Raw genomic sequence first — 23,841 nt, 5'->3', positions numbered from 1 at the left:
TGGATTTGTTGGATTTTTAACTCAGGAGATGTTTTAGCTCTTGCAAAAGCATCGCGGCAGCCCGGGAATGCCGCCACATTAATAAAAGCAAAAATGCAGAGGAGTCTGTTAGGGAAACTCCTGCAAAAATCCCTTCCAGAAACATCGTGGGCAACATTAGCTCTTGGTTTGAGCTTTTTTTCCCCTGTTTTATTTCATTGGGAAAATGAGTTTTGGAGGTCATCACGTGCCCAGAGGATGGTGCAAGGTGGGGTTTTGCAGCAGGTTTGGCCCCTAGATCCTCCTGTGAGTATCAGGGAGGAGTTTTGTGGGGGAAAACCCTGGAATTTACAGCTGAAAATTGGAATTTTCAGGTTAAAACCTACAACAATCACCCTGAATTGGAGGATTGGCATTATGGATGCAGCCTGGCAGTGGTGCCAGGGACACGGGTGAGGCCCCAGCAGTGCCTCTTGCCTGGCAGGGAGGACAGGGAGAAAAATGCTTTAAAAAGGTAAAAAAAAAAGCTCCAAAGCAGAAGGCTGAGGTCATTTTCTTGGCGAGGAAGTCGGCTCCTTCCAAATGCCTCCGGGTCGGGTTTAATATCAGCAGAAACATTCTTGGGCAGGGTGGGGAGAAAACGCTGCTCTCACCATCGAAAGCAGAACCCTCAAACCCCCAAACGCCCTAGGAAAAAAAACCCAAACATCCTAAAACCCCCAAAGTCAGTTCTCCAATCCCCAGACTGCTTCTTTGGAACCTCTAGGTGTGGAGTAAATGAGTATTGGGGTGGGAGAGGTGCAAAAACAGCTCATGGAGGAGGGGAAAATCCCGCCTGGGAGCAGAGAACTGAATCTTTAAAGTGACTTTTGCGCATCATTTGGCCACAGCTGGGATTTTTGGGATGTGGGGAGGAGGAAAGTGAGGGGGCCTGGCAGGGAAAATGCCATTTTCCCCACTGTCCTGGAGAGTTTTATCATCACTTCGATCCCTCCTTGATTGAGCATCATCTCGGCGGGCTCAGCACCCAGCAACAACCCCCTGGGGCAAAGGGACCTGCGTGCGAGGAATATCCTGCTGGAAAATACATCAGAAAGGAGGGGGGAAATGAAATGGATTTCATCTGCTGTGCTCTGCTCGCAGGGCTGCCTGAGAAGCTCAGGGGCCTGCCAGTGCCTTGTGCGAGCCCTTGGCTGCCCTGCGGAGCTGTTGTGGCTTTTCCAGGGATTTTACACATTAGGACGGGGTGGTTTGACCGTGTTTGTTTTGCTAAACCTCACCAAAACCCAAACCAGAGCTCGGAGGGAGGAGGAGGAGGTGGGAGATGCAGGGAAAGGTTATTAAAAAATAGGGGCAAAACAAAAAACAGGATCCGAAGTGGAGAAATTAGTTTGGGATTGCAGCAGAGCAGGGATGTGACAATGGGAGAGGTGCAGTGGGTGGCAGGGATGTGGCATTGGCAGGGATGTGGCATTGGCAGGGATGCTGTGGGAAGCAGGGATGTGTGGGTGGCAGGGATGCTGCACCTTGCTGGGGATGTGCATCCCACAAAAATCAACATGAGAAAAAATTCCTCAGGAGAATTGGGAGGATAAGAAGCATCAGGAGGGCTCTGATCCCACTGGGAGGGAGGCTGTGAGGCGATGCTCTGGCGTGGAAGGGGATTTTCCTCTCTGCTTGCACATTCCTCCCATCAGCAGTATTTACAAGACAGCACCAGGAGAAATCCCAGGTCGGCCGGACCTCCTCCCGCCGGGTGTGGCCCCGGTGCTGCGGCCCCAAAGCCCCTCGCTCCTTAATCTTAGGGCTTTCTCCCTGATCCCTTTGATTTGTGCTATCTACACCCCATAGCTGCAATCCCTCCTGTGCTAAAATCCTGCTCATGACATTCCAGAGCAGCACCTCTCAAAATGTTCCCCATCCCAGCAGCCATTGCTTCCCCTTCAGCCTTTTATAGGGACAGGGCTGCTGCAAGGCTGCCCTCGGGTGCAGGCTTTGGGGTGGACTCCTCGGGGTTTCTCCATCTTCAGGCAGTGCTGGGAAGACCCAGCAGCAATTTCCCCTCCTGGGAAAAGGCCTGGAAAGTGTTGCAGAATGCAGAGAGGTTTGGGGGATGCAGGGATGCAGCAGCAATCAGGGATGCTGGCAATGCCCAGGGATGTTTATGGGATGCAGGGATGCAGTAACACAGAGGGATGCTGACAGTGCACAGGCATGTTTATGGGATGCAGCAGCACACAGGGATGCTGGCAATGACCAGGGATGTGTATGGGATGCAGCACATGGGATGCTGGCAATGACCAGGGATGTGTATGGGATGTAGGGATGCAGCAGCACACAGGGATGCTGCCAATGCACAGGCATGTTTATGGGATGCAGCAGCACATGGGGATGCTGGCAATGCACAGGGATGTTTACAGCATCCAGGGCTGTTTGCAGCAGTGTGCAGGAATGCTGGCAGCACACACGGGAATGTTTAGGGTGTGTGGGATGCAAGCAGCACACAGGGACATTGGCTGTGCACAGGGATACTTGTGGCACACTGCGATACTTGCAGCACGGAGGGATGCACGAAGCCACTTCACAGGAACACCTGCAGCAGCTTTTCAGGCTTTCCATGCCTCAGTTTCCCCTTCCTGAGAGCCAGGGCTGTTGGTTTCTCTGGGCTCAGCCCCACGGGATGGTGAGGCGTGGGGAGACCTGGCCGTGCCGCGGCCGCCTGGCTGTCGGCTCCGCGCTTGGCCGGCGGCCAGGGCAGCACTGGGAGCCCGCTGCTCGCCAGATGCGATAAGGAAAGGTTTGGCCCAGGCTGCAAAAAAGAGACAAAAAGAAGAGGGGAAAAAAAAAAAGGGGGAAATAAAAAAAAGCAAAAGCAAAGCAAATTCCTTGGCAAATCAGAGCAAAATGCTTGCACACGGCCTTGCATCCAGCCATCCGTCTTGATAAGGGGCTCTGGGGAGGAGGAGGAGGTGGAGGTGGAGGAGAAGGAGAAAGAGGCAAGCTGACACTGGGAACCTGACAGTAATCCCGCTTCGTGGCAAAATACCTGCCAGCATTCCTACTGCCAGCTGAGGAGGGGCCCAGACCCAGCATGCCTCAGTTTCTCCACTGCATGCCTGCACTGAGGTGTGGCAAAGGGGTTAAAACTGCCTTGGAGGGGTTAAACGGGGCGATTTTCTGCCGGGTTTTATCCAAAACATATGTTTTCACCACTATTCGAGTTATCTGGGATATTTCCTGCGTGTTTGCTCCTATGGCAACCGGCCCAGCATGAAAGACCTATTTACTGGGCCCGGGGATAAGGAGCAGCCATATGGTGTCAATTTTGAAGGCGCTCCATCCCCTCCGCCCGTCTCCAGTTCTCCCTCCACCACAATCTTGGCCCTTCAAGAGGCATCCACCACGAGCTGGGTCCACCTGGGGTTGGGAATGGGCACCATCAGCAAAGTGAGGTGGTGGATTGGGTTTCAGGGAGCTCAGAGAAGGTGGAGATGGGCTGCAGCAGAGACCTGGGATCCTTCAGGAGACAGGGATGGAGTGAAGGTACCTGCAGCACCCACCTGGGATCCTTCAGGAGACAGGGATGGAGTGAAGGTACCCGCAGCACCCACCTGGGATCCTTCAGGAGACAGGGATGGAGTGAAGGTACCTGCAGCACCCACCTGGGATCCTTCAGGAGACAGGGATGGAGTGAAGGTACCTGCAGCACCCACCTGGGATCCTTCAGGAGACAGGGATGGAGACAAGAGACCCACAATTTTGATCTGGGATCGGCCAGGAAAATAAGGATGGAGACAACATGCCTGCAAGACTGAGGTCCATCCAGAGAGAAGGTTGAGGACAAGCTGCCTAAACTGTGGGCCCAAGGTCTGCCCAGGAGACCAGGCTGGAGAGCAAGGCTCATTCCAGCTTGGCCTGGGGCAGGCAGGTGCTGGAGAGGTCACGGGCCACAGAACCTTTTATCACCCTCAGAACCCTCTGCAGGGGTGCAGGGAGTTCTGTCCCACCCCAGCAGTCTGGGTTCTTCCCAGAGATAACCCCAGTGCCCTGGGAAACCCAACAATCACTGCATGGCAAGGTTCTTTGCTCCTTCCTAAAGACTGAGGCAATTTTTGGTGCCAAAGCAGCTCCATGGCCAAAATACAGTTAAATGGCCAAAATACAGGAAAACGAGGCAAATTCACCCTCTAGTCTGCTGGGAAAAAAATTAAAGTAAAAAAAAAGAAGTATTTTCTAATAATTCTAATTTTCTTTTGCTGCCACTGGGTGTTTGCTGCAGGGGAGATGATAAAGCTGGGCAGGACCAGGCACAGCATGGGACAGGGGATTTTGGGAATGATTCACTCCCAAAGCCTCCCGCAGAGATATTTCTGATGGAAAAAAAAAAAAAAAAAAAAAAAAAAAAAAAAAAAAAAAAAAAAAAAAAGCCAAAATAGATTAGTTGGGGCTTTTTTAAGAAAAAAAGAGGTTTTACAGAAGTGACCCTTCCCACTAACCTCACCAATTTTCTTTTTAATAAGGAATAAAAAGCCTTTCAGCCAAAAAAAAATCTTTGCTATGAAAACGTATATTTGGGTCAAAAAGCCACTTTTCACTGTGGGGAAAATAAACCAACAAACCCCCCTGACCAATGCATGAAATGATGGGTTGGCAAATCTCACGGGGACACAGGGCTTCTTTAGAGGCAACATCTTTCCTCCTCTCCCTCCTCCTCTCTCCTCCTCTTCCTTCTTTCTCTTCTCTTTTCTCTCTTCTCTTTTCTCTCCTCTCTTTTCTCTCTTCTCTCTTTTCTCTTTAGTCCTTCTCCTCCTCCTTTTTCCTTCTCCTGTTTTCTCATCTTGTCTCTTCTATCCTCATCATTTTCGTCTTGTCTCTTCTCAACTCCTCATCTTCATCTTCTCTTCCCAGGTGATGTGTGCTCCATCCCAACACCCCTCCAGCCTTTGTCCCCTGTTTCTGATCCATTCCCTTGGAGTGCAAATCCCGTGATTCCCCACTCACACACATTGCCTGCCACGCTGCAGGGGACAGCTGATGCCACCCAGTGCCACCTGTACTGCCAAGGTTGGGGGGCACCGGGCTGACACCAGCTGTCCCCTTCCCAAAAAGGACCACAAACCTTCCTTTGATGGGGATCACTGGATGCCAAAGGGCATCAGGGTGTTGGGCTGGCCCCGTGGAGAGACACAGGGACTGGGACAAGGGACATGGGACAGGGACAAGCACCTGCTGGGATCTGGGCCAGGATGATGGGACAAGGACAAGGTGACGAGGACCGGGATGTGATGATGGGGACAGGGACAGATGATGGGGACTGGGCTGAGTGATCTGATGGGGACAGGGCTGGGATGATGGCACCTGGACAAGGCACTTGCTGGGGTCAGGAGAATGGGAACAGGAAGGAGGTGCCTGCCAGGGATGGGATGATGGGAACTAGGACAAGGAAGCTGCTGAGGATGTGGAGGTGGGAACTGGGATGGGGTACTGCCAGGGGACCACAACAAGGAACCCAGTGGAGCCCAGCATGGGGCGACAGCGACCAGACCATGGCGATGGGGAGCATCCCCCAGCCTCAGCCCCTCCACCCAGCCCCGCAGCAGCGGAGGCGAGCACAGGGGGCTCCGCTTGGCTCCCCCCAAAGCCGCCGCGGCGCTGCCGATCGGCTCCCGCGGGGACGGGAGCGCCGAGGGCCGGAGCGCGGGGAGCTGCCGGCTCAATGCCGGGGCCTCACTCCCACGAGCGGATGAAAGGCTCCCTGTCCAAACGGCATTAGACGCGCTGCGAAGGCTCATTCCCGATCGGTCACGCTCCGAGGCGCAGCTGCAAAACCCCCTCCGGGAGCCCGGGATGCTCCGGGGGCTTTGTTCGGAGCAGCCCGGCTTCCCGGGGAACCGTGACAAGACGATGGGATTACGGCGCAGGAGAAATGAAATAAAATAAAACCCAACCTCGCTGGGACCACGCTGGCTGGGCGGGAAAACAAAGGGGACCCTCAAATTCCCTCGTGCTCCTGCCAGGAATGATGGCCCCACCTGGGCGGGGGGAAGGGGCACGGAGAGGGCTTGAGGATCCCCAAGGAGGGAGGGTGGCTTTTTGGGGGTGTCCACCCCCTTTTCTGTTCCCAAATCCCAGCACTGAGCAAGCAAGGAAAAGGAGGAAAAACTTGCAAGGAAGTTTCTGAGGAGGGGAAACCTTGCATGGAGGAAAAGCTTGTGAGGAAGGAAACTTCACAAGCAGGAAAACTTGCAAGAAGGTAAATCCTTGAAAGGAAGGAAACCTCCAAGGAAGAAAACCGTGCAAGGAGGAAAACTTTACATGGAGGATAAACTTTGGGTGGGGGAAAATATCACAAAGAAGGAAAATCTCAAAAGGAAATAAAACCTTGCAATGAGGAAACCCTTAGGCAAGGAAGGAAATACTTGAAGGAGGAAATCATTTCAAGGAAGGAAAAACCTTCAATGTAGGAAAAGCCTTGTACGAAGGAAAATTTTACAAGAAGGAAAACCTTTGACAAGGAAGGAAATCTTGCAAGAAGGAAAACCTTGAAGGAGAAAAACCTCCCAAGGAAGGAATCCTCACAGGTTTGGAGGAAGTGAGCAGGTTGAGGGGAGAGGTTCTGCACCTTCCTTCTGGGAGCAGCCCGATCCCTCCTGGCACAGGGCCCAGCACGGTTTGGCTGAAGTTAATTGGGTTAGTGAACGGCTAAAGGGCGTAGCTTGTCCGGGCGCCTGCTCCTTAATGAGCATCTCATTTGAATCTATGCAAAATAGCAGGGAGCATGGAGACATGCTAATTAAAGTGATTGCTGTTCGCTAATTAAGCAGCAATTCTCCTGCCCAAGAGGGTATTCTCATGCAAATGCGCTCAAGGAGGGGAAAACATCGACCCAAAAATTGTACAGGGAGAAATTGCAATTTGGCACCGCCCCTGGTCTGCAAAACACCTTCATTATGATCCTTATTTTGAGTATTTTTATCCCAAAAAACTAGACTTGGCTGCCTCTTCTGTGCTGAGAACAATCCTGAAGCCCTCATCTTTTCCAGTGGCTGCCATAAATCAAGTCATTTAACTCCTCAGCTGTGCCAAACCCGATTTTGTTTGTTTTGGGGTGTTTTCTTCAGATTATGGGATTTTTAATCGGTTGAGGATTTTTCTACTCTTCATTTTCTTTCTTTTTTTTTTCCCCTTTCACACTTGTGGAAATAATGACGTCCTACAGGAAATCTCCTGAGGGATAAAATTAGGGCTGGTAAACACAGGGCAGTGCAGCGTTTTGGTCTCACAGGTTTGACTGAAAACCATGAGATTTTATTTCGAGTCTAGTTTTTTTAGGGGGGTTTTAAGCGTATTTTTTTCTTCATTTTTTAAGCATAGCATCTGTGTTTCTTTGCAGTCCATGTGGTGCTGAAGCCTTTCCAGGTGAAACTCTCATTGGGATAAATCCCTTTGCAGCTACCACTTGTGAATGCGACCAAAAGAGCAAAAAAACAAAAAAACCCCAAAAAATAAAAAAAAAAAAAAAAAAAAACAAACAAACAAACAAAAAAACCACCAAAAAACCCCAACATTTTGGGCATATTTTGGGTGTATTTGGGTTCTTTTGGAAGGGGTCAATGGTTTTGGCACAGTTTGAGCCCTTGATAAAGCACCTTTTTGCTATTTTTAGCCCGAGTACGGGGTTCTCGGTAGCGTCATCTGGAGAAGGATGATGCATGGAGCATGTGTGGGGGCACTTCCCAGCGCTTTGGAAAGAGCGAGAGCCACTCCCTCACTCCAGCGGCACTCTGAACATAGAACGGCTTGCAGGAGAGCCGGAGTGGGAACCGTGGGCTCTCCGGCGTGCAAGTGAGCGGGCCGGGCACGGGATGACCTCTGCACTCGCAGAGGCGGAGGCTCCCGGGAGGCCGCCCAGGTGAGCGGCGCTGCGGTGCCCGGAGCGGGGCACAGGGTGCCCGGCTGCGTGCGACTCTCACGCACGGGTGGCAGGTGGCAAGGTCGTGCGGGAGCGTGCGGGAGTGTGCGGGAGCGTGCGGGAGCGTGCGGGAGCGCGGCTCTGCGGCTGCCCGGGGCTGCACAAGCGCCCGGTCCCCTGGCAGCGCAGGCGAGCGGGTGCGCGGCCGCTCGGTGCCCGGTCACGCACACGTGGGCACTCCCGGTCCCTGCCTTGCCAGCCCCGTGGGTGCCCAGCGCACCTGCTGCTCGGGGCCGCGTCCCGCGGGTCCCGGCTCACACGGATGTCGGCTCCCGGCGGTTCGGGGCCGCGTCCCGCGGGTCCCGGCTCACACGGATGTCGGCTCCCGGCGGTTCGGGGCCGCGGTCTCCCGGCCGAGCTGTGCCCGGCAGCGCACGGACCCCGCGCGCACGTGCATCCCCTCCGCCCCTCCCGCGCCCCTTAAAGGGCCCGCAGCGCCCCGCTCGCCGCACGCTCGGGCCGCGCTCACCGCTGCCCGCTCCCTCCCCTCCTCGGGCGGTGGGTCCGCCCGCGGGGCAGCCGTGCTCCCCCCCCTCCGGCCGGCGTTGGTTCGCTCCGCGGGGCGGGGCGGGGCGGCGGCGCCTCCCCCGACACGGGGCGCCGGTGGGAGCGGGGCGGGGAGCGCGGCGCGGGGGGAGATAAGCGGCGCCGAGCGGCCGGGCGGCGCTGGATGGAGGCTCCCGCCCGCCGGGACGCCCGCCCCAGCCTGGAATGTCCTGGCGAGCCGCCGCCGAGCGGCACCGGCACCAGGACCGGGACCAGGGAGGGGGCGCGGCGGAGAGGTAACGCGCGCGCTTCCCGCCGCCGGCGCGCGCTGAGGGGGGCGCGGGCGGGCGCGCGCCGGGAGGGGCGAGCGCGGCTCCTCCGTGAGGGGCGGGCGCGGCCCGGGGCGGCCGCAGGTGGTGGCCGCTGTCAGCCCGCAGGGCTCGTCCGCGCCGTCCGGCTCCGCTCGGTGCCCTCGGTGCGCGGGGCTGAGCCGGTGCACGGCGCTCCGGCCAGCGGGACGAGCCCTCCGAGTTGCCCGGCTCTGATTTATGGTCTCATTTCGCAGGGAACGCGCCTCCACTCCACTCTATTTGTCATTTAAACGCTGCTCTGCTTGAAGGAGGTGCCGTAGGGGATGGGTTTGGGGTCGCGTCCAGCCTCTTAACCGCCTTAAAATGGTTAATCTCAATGTTTTTAACCTGTAAGGTCACTTTTCTGTGCAATTAGAGCGGTGGAAAGTCAGTCCCTAAGGCAGGGGGTGGTGTGTGATGCCTGAGGTCTCTGGCTGTAAAGCATCCTGACATCTTATCTCTGTTATTATTATTTTTATTGCATTAAGCTGCCTACCTTCTTAAAGCCACGCAATTCTTGAATTTTAAATTACTTTCCCTTGCCTTATCTGTCTCTTTGCCAAAAACAAATATAAATTATATAGTTCCTGTCTTCTAATGGAAGAATTTTCCAGTCGTCTGTCCCATGCTTCCAATAATGATGCTTTTTAAACCAAAAGGGATGTGTTTTTCAGCCGTGACACGCTGTCGGGCAGAAAACAGGCAATGTTTATTTTGCTCCCGCCTCGTAACTGTGTAAAGGGTTGGTGAAAGGCTAAATGTGATGGCTTTATGTAGCTTTTTCTTTTTAATTATTATTTTACTGCTTTCCCCAACTGCCTTGCTGCCCCTGGGAAGGAGTAGTCGCGCCGAGCCTGTGGCTGTAAAGCTGTCAGCTCTGAAGGGCTGTTTACTCAGTGAGTTGTATCTTTCACACATGCACCAGAAATACAATTTACCAACCCAAACACCAGCCACGGTCACCGAGGTTAGGGGCAGCGTGGAAGCTTTGGTTCTCTGGGGTTTTATCCTTCGTGGCCCGGCGTTTTCCTTGAACAAAGCAGGTAATCCTGGGGTGCTGGCGCTCCCAGCCGAGCTGTGTGCAGCCCGTTTGCTTTTCTCATCTCCCACAACCAGGGTGTTTTGACAGTTGCGATTTATGGGATGTACAGCCTGCCCGTAGCTGCTTTAAGGAGAAAAAGTGCTTTTGTGGTAGCGGTTGCTGCGGGCGACGGCCAGCTCCTTCTATATTCCAAAAATTCACAGTGAATGTTTCCCGGCACTATTTCTTAATGGTTTTCTGTTGAACTTGATAGTATTTGCCTTAATTACTGCCAGCATGCTTTTGTTCCACCAAATTAAAATAGGTGTCGAGAGCATGAGTCAAACACATTGAAACCAAGCCCTGCTTTTTCAAAGCAGCTGCAAGCCTATCTTGTGGGGAGGACTTGGTAATGGAGTGATTAAAAAGAAATAAATATTTTTGACCTGTATTCCCCTTTCCATAAGAAGAGGGAAGCCTCTGACTGGCTTGGTCTGCATCCCAGAAAATCCTCAGGCTTGTGGGGAGACGCATGACTGTTGCTCAAAGCTGTTGAAAGCTAGACTCAGGTAGAAGGCGGGATCCACTGAGTTACCTATCATGTTAAAAGGTTTTTTTTTTTTTCCTCCTCAAGGGGTAGGAAGTGAGATGGGAACCTGCGGTGTGGAGGGATTAGTAACTCACCCGAGGATGAGCGGGATGTGGCTTTGTCGCCTGGATTAATGTGATTTACACCCTTAAGCTGCTCTGAGTGCTCCTAAACGGCTGTGTACCCGTGTGTGCAAGGTGAAGTGTGGGCGGGCAAGCTCGGGTACACCACGGGAAGTAGCTTGAGGGGTTGGTTTTTGCCATCCTTCATGCAATCTTGGGGATTTTTCATCCTTTTTCTCTGTTTCTTTGCTCCCAAACCCTGGGAGAGTGGCAGTGGGGTTTGGGCTGGCCCCCCCTGTGTGCACCCTCTGTTGGATCACTGGGCTGCTCTGGTGCTAAAATTTTTGGGTTTTACCCCAAAACTGATGAGGAGGTGGAAAAAAGCCTTGCAAGGAGAGGCCTGACTGTGCAGGGCACGTCCCACCAGTGCTTTCATTATCTCAAGGTGTGGTGTAAGCCCATAAACGAGGCTCCTGCTTACTTTGGCTTGCTGGTGTGCCAGAGGAATAAGGCAGCTGTGCTCTGACTTCAGGTGATGTCACTTGAGGACTTTAACTGTCAGAGCTTAAAAATACCCTGGCTTGTTTAAAGACTGCTTCTGCAGATGTGGAAATGGGGAAGCAAAGCAATGGATTGTGAGTGCACAGCCACGTCAGGGTCCAGCATCTCATAAATCCCCCTCTGCCTGTCCCACAGCCGATCTGCTCTGCCTGATGAGGCCTCAGGTGTACCACAACCAGGGCATTAATCGGTGGGTGCTCAAGATGAGGCACTACCATGAACTGCAAGACCAACAAAGTCTAGTGCCAAAAATCCTAATGGGGTAACCTGTGATGATTAAATTATTTTGGGAATAAAGCTGTTTTCTGATGCAGTGGAACAGCCAGCATCACCTTCTCCCATAGGGTTGGTGGTCTTGGTGTGACTGGGTGTGTACAGGGCCAGCTGCTGTGATTTCAGGTTGCTTGCAGGACTGGGTGTGAGGAGCTGTGGGTCAGGGGCTGGTCTCTGAGTGTTTGTATGTGCACACAGAATGAGCTGTATTGAGAAGGTTCCCTGCAGGTCATGTGAACTGTTTCTAGTGTGTATAAAAAGGCACTGAGCTTCACCTGGATTTCCCATATCACCCACCAAACCCACTCTTCACACCTTCTCCAAGAGCTCCTTTACCTCCTCTGTTTCTCCAGGCCTTTGAGCCTGTGGTGGAAAACCTCCTGCTCTGCATCTTCCTTGTTCCCATGTCCAGAGATGTGACTCTTGAGGGGTTTCATTGCAGTGCTGTGGTCTTGGCACGCAATCCTATACAAAATGACATGGGAATGTGGTGAACCTGTTGGTGAGATTCCACGAGGCTTCAAAACCTTTGGTTTAGTACCAGAAGCCCTGAGACTGAGCAGGTTTTCACCCACAAACCTGCTGGGATTGGGTATCTCAGTGTTTTTTTATAGAATCGCTTTAATTGGTGAATCATGTTTTGTTAGGCAGCATCTCATTTGTATAAATTAATTGATACTGTAAACTTGCCCTTTGTATGTAGAGTCAGGTTTTTGTCTCCTGCCTTGCTTATGAGCTGCTGACTAGTGAGTGGCTCCCTTGAGCTGAGTCCTGCCCCTGCCAGTGGTCTGCTGTCAGTTCTCTGGTTTTTGATGTTTCAGTGGGCTGGGAGCTTCAGAGCCAGTTGCTATCTGCAGTTGGGGTGAGACTGAGCTAAAAACCTTGTTTCAAGTGGAACTGGTCAAATTTCCTCCTTAAATGGGAATTTGCAGCTTGCCTTGCAATCCTAACTCTTAAAGCTGGTACTTGGGCACCAAACTGTGTTCTCTGTCTCCGATTTTTGCTATTTTGAAGCATTTTGTTCATTTGGACCTCTTTTGTAGTTTGGGCTGGTACTTGGACTGTTCTCCAGGTGTTTTCCCTTTCCTACTCACTTTCTGCTTTCCAGGAGGCCTCCCTGAGCAAAGCCTGCTATTGTGTGTTCCCTTTTCCTGCATCATTTGCTCTGGGATGGTTTGTCTTTGGCAAAGTCAGCAAAAACCCCTTTGCTATGTTACTTTGGCTGGTTGGAGGTCTCCAACTATGCTGGCCCAAGAATTTCTAGACTAGATAGTTTCCTCTGTGTGTGTGTATATGTTCACTTTTTTCGGTTGAGTGTTCTTTCAGTAATTTCCTTGGTACAACTCAGTACAACTTCCAGGGCTGAGCGTGTCAGAGTTTTCCACTTGCGTTCCCTAGCTCACTTCTCCTTTTCTGGTGGGGGATGATGGTTCTCCAGTGACAGCTACCACTTTAGGGGAAATGCTTGTTCAGCCCAGTAAGGGATTGAGCCTTGTACATCCAGAACACCTGCCAATTCCATTAAGCCCATACTCATTCTTTCTGTGTGAGAAATATCTGCTGTCTTTCAACAGGAGGGAAAACAATCATGTAAGGTGGGTTGTTTTCCCATTTTCCATACCTACGAGATGTCTTGGAGCTCTTCTAGCCAGGTGGGACTCTATTTTTTTTTCTTTTTCCCCCCTTTTTTCCCCCCTTCCCAGCTCCTTGGGCGCAGTTTCACGTTACAGCTCCATCTGAGGACTCGCTGCTGCAGGAGGTGGCAGGTACATTCCTGCCTCTTCCCTGCTGCGGGAATCCAGCACTGGAGCAGCCGCAGGGGAGTGACTCCAGCTAACCCTTCAAAAAAAAAAAAGTACCCAAGCCACAAACTTTCCTGGATCTTGCCCCGCAGTTAGAGTTGCTAAATCTTCCACTTGGATGACTGGGGAGGCCCTGGGGGGCTGGTGGGGGGATGGCCCCTTTTGGCAGCACGGGCTTCTAAATTGGCTTTGCTGTCTCCTGATCCTGTGTGCTCACTCTGCTGCTGAGCCAAGGGTGGGTGCCTTGCAGAGAGGGAGGGGTTCTGGCCAGCTCCCTCCATCTCCTGCCTCTGGAAGTGCCCAGTTGAACCAGTCCAGCTCCCAGGAACAGCATGGGGAAAGGATAAAATAATTCCTTAAAGCTCAGAGTGAGCAAGACCAGCTTGGCTGGGATATTGCCATCAGCTTGGCAGCAGGAGGGAGCTGGGGCAGGGGAGCTGAGTATACCAGGGAAGGAGAAGGAGACCATCCCTTTGGCAGTGGCTGAGCTGAGGTGAAGCCACACCCTCGGCCTCACCTGTCTGTCTGATCATGTCTTTGATTTATACCCCGGGTTCGGCTGTTTAGCTTTCCCTGCAGACTCCAACCATTGAATCTGATAATGAACCAAGTGGTTGAATCTTATTTGTTTAATTCAAAGAGAAGTTTAATGCTTCCTTCCTCACAGTGTATGGAGGCTCTGCCTCACAGCCTGTGGTTTTCTTTGCAATGAACCTATAAAATGCCAAGACAAGGACTAAAAGGCTTAAGCTGTAGGCAGCTTGTCATTGAAACAGTCTTGGCAAAGAGGCTGAGCACCACAAATTTATATTTTTGGAGGGGTTTGAGAGTGTTTTGTCTCTGCAAAGGTGTATAAGGGTTGTGCTGCCTGTCAAGTATTCCCTGCCAGCTCACCTTCTGTGTGCTGGTGAGCCCTGGACATCGTGGGCTGCCAGCTCCAGCCAGAGGGGAGCTGTGGGGAGCTTCTCGGCCTCCCTTAATGTTAGATGAAGAACAGACAGATCCTGAATGTCTCTGTAATCGCTCTGTGGCATCTGCTGAAGTACTGAAGTACAGACATGCTGGCGATGTCCAGCCTCCTGGAATTGCTGTTATATTCTGTGTAGACACTTTCTGTCCAAGTGCAGCCTGCTCTAGCTGGAGATGCTCCTGCAGGGGGATGGGATGGCACTGTTTCCCAGTCCCCAGTGAGTTAAACCATTTCTCTGGGTAAAAGGCCTCACTATAAAGAATCTTGCAAGAAATTAATCTTTTTTTCCATGCCAGTTTGGATGATAAGGACCCAGGTGACTGTTCTTCTCCTGGGGAACAGAAACAAGGGAAGGGGACAGTTCCTGTGGCCTCTTCTGAAACAAACTGATTGTTTGGAGTCGAAATGCCCTGCTTGCTTCCAGATCAATCCACTTGAAGTTACTGTAGACAGGTGGTATGTTTTCAGCTTTTAATTTCTTTTCTCTTTTTTTTTTTTCTTGCTTGTTGTTAGTTGAGAGCCGATAGATCGGCCCAAATAAGGCCATGAGAAAGGCTGGCCATTTCCAGGAGGATCCACAGACAGTCAGTGCATGACTTGTTGCCTTTATCTCTGAGATCAGGAGATTCCTTTGCAGTGATGGATTAATCCACCCTTGAGTGAATAATATAACTGAGAACAAGTAGGAGCCAGCGCTCCAAACAGATGATTTGTTCAGTATGTGTGTGCCTCCCCTCCCCCTCTGAAAAGCATCTTTCTTCACCGTTTCATTCAGCCTGTTGAAACCTCACAGCACCCTGTGTCTGCGCCAGCCCCCGGCCCGGCGAGGGCGAGGATGGGGCTGTGCCAAAGGCCTCTGCTCCCAGGTGCAGGAGAAGATAAAGCAGGATGGAGAGAAGGTGCTTGTGGCTGCTGGGGCTGTGATGTCACCTGTCTGCTCTGGCCATGACATCACCTGTCTGCACATTCTCCTGGCTGTAGGTGAGAGCGTTGGTGCTGGCACCTGCCCAGGGTGAGCTTGCACAGCTCCAGTCCCTCGCTGGCAATGACTGCACCCCAACGTGAGGCAGCGGGCTCTGCATCCAGGAGAAGTTGTGTAAAGGAGCTGGAATATTGGGGTTGGGGGAGTGAACTCACTGGGCACAAGGGGATGGCAGTGGGTGGCTTTGAACAGAAATATGATATTTAGGAAGATGGTTCTTCAGTTGTGCCAGGGCAGATCCGTAACTCATCAGCCGAGCCACGGCTCCTGGAGATGCTTGGGGGTGTCCTGGAGCTGGACACCAAAGGCTTCAGTGACGCGTGAGCAGTCCTTGTTAGCACACCTCCAGTAGGATCCAGGGCTGGAAGGGAGTTGTGCAGCTACAGCAGTGGAATTCACATAGTGAGATCTGTTATCATCCCTGTGGATACACTGGAATAATTCTTTGGCTGCTCATATGCTGGTTCTTGTTGCTTTAACATCTTGGAATGCATCAAGGTCTGCTCCTGTTGATAGGCTTAAAGAAGATGTGAGATGCCTGGGGCTCCTCCTGCTCAGGGACCCCCCCAGGCAGTCACAGTCTTAGTGAGAAAAGCTTCAATAGCTTGAGGTCAAGTTGGTGGAAGTCCCCAGCTTTGGCTTTCCTCGTGTCATGAGTGCCAGTAGCCTTGCCTTGATCCCATGCTCTTGGGATGTGGGATTGGAAGCATTGGTGGCAGCTTTCAGCTGCGTTTTGGAGAGTTTCTGTGCTCTGTGGGGTCAAGATAACATACTTAAAATGGCATTTTCCCTTTGGAGAACGGGCTTTGCTGCTGTTGGCTGTACATAATTTCTGGGAGCTGAGGAGTTTTGCTGTGTAATGTTCCAACTCCATGTAGATTAAATGTATTGCAGAGTCAAAATAAACAATAGCATGTGGTTTTCCTTTGTTCCCCCCCCCTTCCCCACAATAAGAGTTCACAAAAGTTCTTGAATTAGGGCTCTGCGTGCCATATGCTCAAGCGTAGGCTCAAATTTTCATAAAGCTTGCTGAGGGCTGTTACTGCTGGGGAGCACTTTCACCTTTGGGATAGCCTTGGAAATCTCTTTGTTTCTCGGGAGCTTTTTCCGAAGGTGTGTTTCAGTGTAGCCCTCAGATACTTGTTGCCTTAAATGCTTTGCAGTGACAGTGTATTGCAGCTTGATGGAGATTTGAGACTCCTCTAATAAAATGCAAGAGAAGAAGGAAAACCCTGAGGGTTTTTTGGAACAGAAGATGTTTTCTGTTCCTGCCACTAATCTCTGTTGCAGAATGAAATAGGAATGTATACTTTAAATCTCTGTCAGGGTGTAGAAGGAAGCTGGCAACGGATGTAATCAAAAATGTTATTATCAAAACTCTCTAAGTATGTTGAAATTTCAAACTTAATGATATAATTTTAAATTCAGCTATTCAGACTGAGGCATGGTTCTGGGGTGCAGACTGCACTTCCAAATTGTGCATTGAGATGGACCAGAGAGGAGCTTGGAGCAGACTGTAGGTGGTGGGTACTGCAGTGGTATGGCTGGAGTCTTCAGCCCTGTGATTTCCAGTTGCTGGGGTGGCAGCATTAAACTGAGGAGTGGTTTTCTAGATTATGGACTTAGTGGCTGAGCACTTAAAGGGTCCAGTTTCCAAGTTAGCGTTTTTCCTAATTAGTGTGTTTGTCGTGGCTTTTACGTAACCAGCACGTGTAGAAAGTGTACGTGTTCAGAGTTTGTCTGAAACAGCTCTGGGCACAGTGAATACAAGGAAGCACACCAGATCTAATGTGCAGCAGCAAAGACTTTACTCAGTGCGAGAGGAGACAGAAAGTTTCCAGTCTTAGACTTGGAATAAGGGAACTGCAAGTAACCTTCACCCTTCTGACCCTTCAGCCTTGAGTGGAGAGGCTGCAGGTTGAGGATGCAGAAGAAGCTCAAGTCCTTCTCTGAGCCAAAGGTGTGAAGCTGTTTATTTTCACTGGGACAATGTATATATTGCAGGAGGCAGATGCTTGCCTGCTTAACCCAAGCACTCTCTGCTTATCTGGGCTCTGGCGAGTGTACAAGTGTTGTCCCTTCTAATCCCCCAACATTAAACAGTCCAGGCACCTTTCCCTGGCTGAGCCGGGGACTGCTTTAAAAAACACACAGAGAGAAGCCAACAAAAAAGAAACATTTGCTTTCTTTGCCAAGTTTAAATGAAGACTAATGCCGTGGTGCTGCTTAATCTTGTTTTTCTTGCTATCTGATGGATGCTAACGTGGGATGGAATCAATCCCGGCAGCCGGTTATCTTTGCAGGGCCCCCATGTTGCTGAGCTCGGCATTAAAGTCTCGTGGGGGAGTTGATTTGCTATGAAGAGTCTGGAACTTTCTTCCTATGTGCCGAAGCTGTGGCATCCATCTTCCTTTGGGAAGGTGTCTCCAGGAACTGCCAGTCTGCTGTTGGATGTCCAAGCAGAAATCCTGTTCGGCAAAGCAGGATATGTCTGAGCGAGTGAGAACAGGGCACAGTCAGGTGAACCTGGCGGAAATTTCTCCCTAGACCCTGTGATGAAACTTAACTCCTTTCCTATCAGTTGCTCATGTTTGAACTGGTTCTCCTGGGAACAGCTGCCATGGCCCCGATTTGCAGGAGGTGGTTTGGGCTCTGATTCACGACCTGCCTCCATGAGGGTGCTGCCCCGAGTGCCCCCAGCCCTGGGCAGGGGTCCCTGCTGCTGGCAGGGCTGAGCTGGCAGCTTGGGCTTGGCTGCAGAGAGTGAAGCAGGAGGGCTGGAGGAGCTGAGGAGCCAAACCCTCAGGCCAGAGCTTCATGATGACTGCTGCCTCCCTCCCCTGGATCAGCGCTCTCCTTTGGCTCTTCTGGCATGAGGAAGGAGGCGGGAAGCTACACCGGTGCTGGGTTGTGCAACACCACTGAGCAAAGCCAACCCAAAGCCTCCCTCTCTTTCCCCAATGTTCCACTACTCCTTTCCTTGCCTGGGAGCCAGGTTGGTTTGTTGTAGCAAACCTGGCCTGACCAACACAATTTTTTCATTTCTTTTTCTGCCAAGCTGCTGCTTTTATCTGGGCCTGAAGCAAAGGGGCTCCTTTTGCTAAGCAATATTGTCAGTTGTGTCAGGATTCCTTCCCTCGAGGTGAAGAAGTGCAGAAACGTGTGTTTGCCAGAGAGCTCGGACTTCAATTTTGAAACCAGGTTTGGTCTTTGAGCATGGGGGAAGGGAGGGGAGGAGAGCAGTAAAACTGAATTACTGTAAGGCTGGAGGATGGATTGTGTGAAGGCTTGTTTTAATCGGGGGAGGAAAGGCCAGGGTCTTTCCTGCTCTCTCCCTCAGCTGTCCCTGGTTAGCTGGTTTGCTTTTTAATAAGCATTGTTCTGCCTGGAGCCTGGGTCCAGCAGCAAGGAGTGTTGGCATTGCCTGTGACAGCGTGTGGACAGCTGTAACAAGAGGGGAAGCAGTGACTTGGAGTGCAGGGCAGCACTTTTGTTTAGAAAGCAGAGCCCAGATGGGTCTGTTGCTCCAGTCTGAGCACAGTTCCAGCACGGTGAATTCTAAGGTGCCTAACGACTGTGCTGTAACACAGGCTTGGCTCTCCGGTTCCAGTGCACCTCCCATATCCTGCAGCCATGAGTTCACAGGCTCCTAATTGCCTATGATGTAAGACAGCAGTAGATGAGGTTGCTATAAATTCTGGCTGCAGGTGTGGATTTAATGGCTGTGCTTCCCTTTAAGGGCTCATGGATCCCTGCAAGTTACAACAGACCGAGTTGGACTCAGGCTAGCACAGCTAAAAGAACCCATTTGTCTGCGTTTTTTAGAGCTGTTGCTTGCTGGAGGCTACCAAAGGACGAGGTGTCAGTGCTCATGTGGAATTGCCTGGAGAATGAGCTTGCTGTCCTCTAACAGAGCTCAGCCATGGTTCCAGTTCTTTCTATCAGTGTTCTCTTAGGGCTAAACCACCCAGGTGAGAGAGTGCCACTGGAAGAGGACCTTTAGGCAGCCTGTGTGGACACAAGCACCTTTGTCTGAGAGTCTGACAGCTTTTTCTGATGACCAAACAAGACTGTGGTTCTAGTCCTTTTTATTTTTTATTCATGCTGGATTTTGGTTTTAGAAACCATAGACAAATTATAATCATGAGTGATGGTACTTGACATGCCCAGTGCAAACTTTTTGGAGGGAAAAAACCACCCCCTGAGACGGTTACTCCAGCTTGCTGTGGTGTGTGTACCTGTACCTCGGTTAATTAGGATGGTGAGTTCCCTAGCTCCCTTGAGAAAAGGGGCATGGTTCACTTGGAGTTTGGTTTTGTATATTTTTCTTCATTTTTTGCACAGATTCTTGCAGTCCAGGGTTTATTCAACATACCAGGGTGGTGCTTCATGAGTTGAGCTGAGGCCTCGCACTGTTCAAGTGCTAAGTTGGATGGTTCTTGGATGTCCATTCCCAGCCCCTCCTTTGGGCTGGTGCTCCAGGACTGCATGGGGAGCTGAAACTGCTCCCTCTTCCAGGTGAAAACTGAACCACATTTTTTCTCTGGCTGAGTTTTCAGCTGGATCTGCCAGCAGATGTGACTCACTTGCTGGCCGCAGGATCCGTGGTGCAGATAGGAGAATGCAAGCCAGGTCCTGAAGGAAGGTGTTGCTGCCCTCCTCGGCAGCAGCCCATCTTTAAACTGGCTGAAAAACTGGTTGCGAAATCTCATTCTTGCTAAAAACCAGAGCTGAAGAAGTAAAGCAGGCGCCTCTCTCCGAGGCTGAGGCCAGCCCTGAGGAAGGAGGGGAGGAGGTGTTGGCCCAAGGACCCTTGGAGACATGACTGAAGGCATCAGAGCTGTCACAGGTGTCCCCTCAGTGATATGGCACAGGTGTCGAGCTAAATGTGGGGAAGAAACTGGAGATATGAGGCAAAGTAGTGCCAAAGCAGGAGAGATCAGGACAGGAGAGGTCTGGGGGAGCCTCGAAGAGCAAAGGGTGAGAATTTTGTATGTTTTTGGCCTACTGTGATGGAACTGTTAAACTAATGATACCCTTAGCTCCCTTGGGGGCTGAAAGCCCTGATTTAGGCATTTAAGCATAATTGCAGCCCAGCAGAACTATGTATCAGGCTAATGCTCTGTTCTCTCACTTCCCCGAGGCCAGAGGAGGCAGGAGCCATTCCCACTTCATTAGTGTGGCAGCAGGGGGACTGTCTCAGCTCCTTTGCTGAAGTTAATAATAAAATTAAACTAATTGTTATGCCGGTTCATGGAGAAGAAAGTGTGGCTTCTGGGATGATTTATTTATTTTTCTCCTGATGCCTGTCTTGCTGTGACCGGTGTTGGAATGGCAGGATGGGAACCCCAGCTCTCCCCCCTCGGAGCACAGATGTGTCTCTGGAGCAGAGTCGTGACTTGGGAGTGTTTTCATCTGTGTGTGCCGAGGCACAGTACACAAACTGTTAAATTTCCTTCCCCCAGCTCCCAAATCCATTCCTCCAGTCCATGCCAAAGCATGCGTTCTTCTATCAAGACCATATGTACGCCAGGACCGAGGTTCTAAAGTCAAGGTGTTTTTGAAATATTGGACTGCAAATTAAGTATCTGAGTAATCTTAACTGTCTTCTAAAAAAAAAATTATCAGCCTCACATATAACTCAAAAGATTAATGGAAGGCTAAACTTTGATGCAAGTCCAACAGCTGATACCAACCATGAGACTTTCCAGGCCTGAAATCAAAATAGAAGTATCCAATAAAAAATACGTCCTTCTCCATCTTTGAGGCTCACAGCCTCTTGGCCATGGTTTGGCTATTTTTTACTGCTATTTTTTCCTCTGTTGCTTAACCTTTTCTTGTGTCACCTTTGTCCTGTGCCACTGGACCTTACCTAGAGCAATTTCAGTAAATTAATGACAATATTTAGGGTGTTCTATAACTTTGTAGGAAACACATCTGCCTGATTATTGAGAAAGACCATCAGGATGTGGGATCTCCTGTCCTGTCTGGGGCTCAGTCACTGTCTTGTTTGCTGAGCACTGTTTGTTTTTCTTGCCATCTGCCACCCGAGCAAACACTTGCTCTGTATTTTGACAAAAATATCAACTTTCAGGTCTTTAAGGTCCCTTCCAATTCAAGCTGTTCTATGAACAGTGATATGCCATTAGAAATTTCTGCACAATTGATAAGGGACTTTTGCCCCAGAATTGTTCTTTGGATTCATCACTGATTCATGGGTGTTAAATGGTGTAAATCAAGAAAAAAGCTCCATGCAAGGCTGCTTATAAAAATACATGTTACCTAAAAAGAGGTAAAAATACCAATTGACTCCTTAGGTGCAAATTGGCAAAGGTAGCACTGATGGCTGTGGGTGCCAGGCATGGGTATGGGCAGAAATGTGGAGGCATTTCTGAAATCCAAGCTGAGGATTGCAAAGTTTGAGCAACTGTAATTTCTCTCCTTTATTCAGGAGATCCTTATCCTTCTGATAAGGATCTGGAGGGTGCACTTTCATTTGTTTAAAATGCAATAAATAAATATGAACAGAACATCAAAGAATGCTTTTTCTTGTAATTTTTGACTGCCTCTCCCCTCAGTGTTTCTGCGGATCCCTTGGCGTCTGTTTCATTGTGTTCTGACCCGTTTGTGTCTCTCACGCTTGGTTTATAGGGTTACTGTCAGCAAACTGATTTTTCCAGGGTTTTCCCTTTCACGTGTTTTTTTGGGTGTTAAGAAAATCCCAGGCGTATGGGACTGTTTGGCAGAGTTCTGTGTGTTTCCTAAAAGCACATGCAAAATCCCTTTGAAGAATGTAATTTTATTGCTTACGCTCAAAATCCTCTCTTTGGTGATGCCATAATTCCAACACAAATGCTTAATTACGATATTTTTTTACAAAATCCCCAACCCTTCTGTAGCTGCCTGGCTCCTTATCTCCAGCACTCGGCTTCCTGTGATTTAGTAGCGCACAAACTGCAGCTCCAGTGCTCGAGGTGGAGAAGGGTAAAACGGGAGCACTTGAATGTTTTCTGCCCAAGCTGTGATTACAGCCCGGCGTTTCCCGGCGCTCGAGCCTTCTCTTCGGAGTGTAATTAGGAACACATTGATTCTTATTGCAGCTGGCAGCTGCTCGCTATTGCCTTTTTCAGCTTCTGACCCCCATAGTCCCGCTGACCTTTCCTGGGGTTAGTCGTAGGCCCTTTTCATTGTGATGGGCTCGAAGTGGCTCATGTGGAGTTGATTATTTCCTTGCTTGTCTGGCCTTTTTGGTGCCATAACTCCAAGTCACTTCCATTTTTTTCCCCTTCTTTTGGCTGACCACAGTGAAAGGAAATGCTTTTGCTGGCGACAGGATCGGTTTGCACGCTTGACTGACTCGATTGAGACCCTGAAAGGGGGGGAGGGGGAGGGTAATGAACACTGTAGGTGCTGCATTTGCTTTTTAAAGGTTGATGTTAATGATTGAGTGGTCATTAGGCATTCATAAAAATGAGGCTTCGGCCGGCTCCGTTGCCTTTTGGCACTCCAAGCCCCGCGGGTTGGCATTAGGAGCGCGTCTGTCGCATCCCGTGGGCCGCGGTGGCTTTGGGAGCAGCTCGGTGGGTGCGGAGCGCTCTGCTGTCACCTGCGCTGTCCCGGTACCACAGCACTCTGCTGTCACCTGCGCGGTACCGCTGGGCTGTCCCAGCCCTGCAATGCTCTGCTGTCACCTGTGCTGTCCCAGTACCACAGCACTCTGCTGTCACCTGCGCGGTACCGCCGGGCTGTCCCGGTACCACAGCACTCTGCTGTCACCTGCGCGATACCGCGGGGCTGCCCCAGCCCTGCAACGCTCCGCTGTCACCTGCGCTGTCACCTGTGCAGTACCACCGGGCTGTCCCGGTACCTCAGTGCTCTGCTGTCACCTGTGCGGTACCGCAGTGCTCTGCTGTCACCTGTGTGGCACCGCCGGGCTGTCCCGGTACCGCAGCGCCGGGAATAAACCGCGCAGGTTCGTCCGTGAAGCCGTGGGCAGGCTGCCGGTGGCTGCCGGGCTGGAGCCCGCTCCTCCCAGCCCAGAAAGCTAATGAAGTCTATGTGCCAGCTGTTACACTCATTTTGCCAGACCCCAGGAGGACAGCATGAAGACAGTCAGTGATCAAAGGCTCTGGAGATCACTGAGGAGCCGAGCAGCAGGAATGTCTGATTGCTTTCTCTTGGAATGCCACAGGCTTCAATACCTCCTTTTTTTCTTTTTTTTTTCTTTTTTTTTTTTTTTTAAGGTGTCTTGGTGTGAGATTTAATGATCTAACTCAGCTTGCTCACGCTGAAGCCAGAGTATTTTATTTAATTCAAGGGGATTAATTTGCTCTAAATTTAGGTGGTTTGAAAATTTGCGGGTTTTGTTGTACTGATAGCAAGTTAAAATGAAATTTTTCTTGGTAATTCTAATAAATGACCTAGGGGAAAAAAAAAAATTGCTGAGCTTTAGGTGTTAAATCACATATGGCATTATAAAGTGAGGTGGGATGAATCAATTTTGAGTTGGTGCTGTTTAGGAAAAATAGGAAATCTGTGTATCTAAAGCTGGTACAGTCCAGAGGGCTGTCACAGTGGAGCTGGTGGGCAGTGCCGTCCCTAAGGCTCAGTCACTTTTTCCTTGGGCTTCTTAAGAAAGGCTGTCAGCTCCTGGAGGCGGAGTGGGCAACCTGAATAACTCCCTCTGTTCCTGAACGTGCTGTTTCCTTCCTCCTCCTCCTTCTGCTCTACCCAACATTTATAGGACCTGAAACGTTTGGGTAGTGCAGAAACCCTTCCTCATTTAGCTGTTCCT

General features: G+C 50.9%; 1 protein-coding gene across 4 annotated transcripts in view; it reads left to right on the top strand.

Moving 5' to 3' along the window:
- Positions 1–8,550: 8,550 nt before the first annotated feature.
- The window catches only part of CDON (cell adhesion associated, oncogene regulated), a 56,237-nt gene continuing 40,946 nt past the window's right edge, over positions 8,551–23,841 (top strand). For 3 of the 4 annotated variants that reach the window (XM_053997137.1, XM_053997139.1, XM_053997140.1), the window contains exon 1: positions 8,551–8,733. The gene's annotated coding sequence lies outside the window, so the exon portion shown is untranslated. Of the gene's footprint in view, positions 8,734–8,934; positions 9,060–23,841 lie in introns of those variants that run through there. The other variant, XM_053997138.1, reaches the window with a different exon arrangement.

This window comes from Vidua macroura, chromosome 22, assembly GCF_024509145.1.
Source record: "Vidua macroura isolate BioBank_ID:100142 chromosome 22, ASM2450914v1, whole genome shotgun sequence".
Lineage (NCBI taxonomy): Eukaryota > Metazoa > Chordata > Aves > Passeriformes > Viduidae > Vidua > Vidua macroura.
Note: the sequence above shows the minus strand (reverse complement) of the source record. Positions and strands in the feature narration are given on the sequence as shown.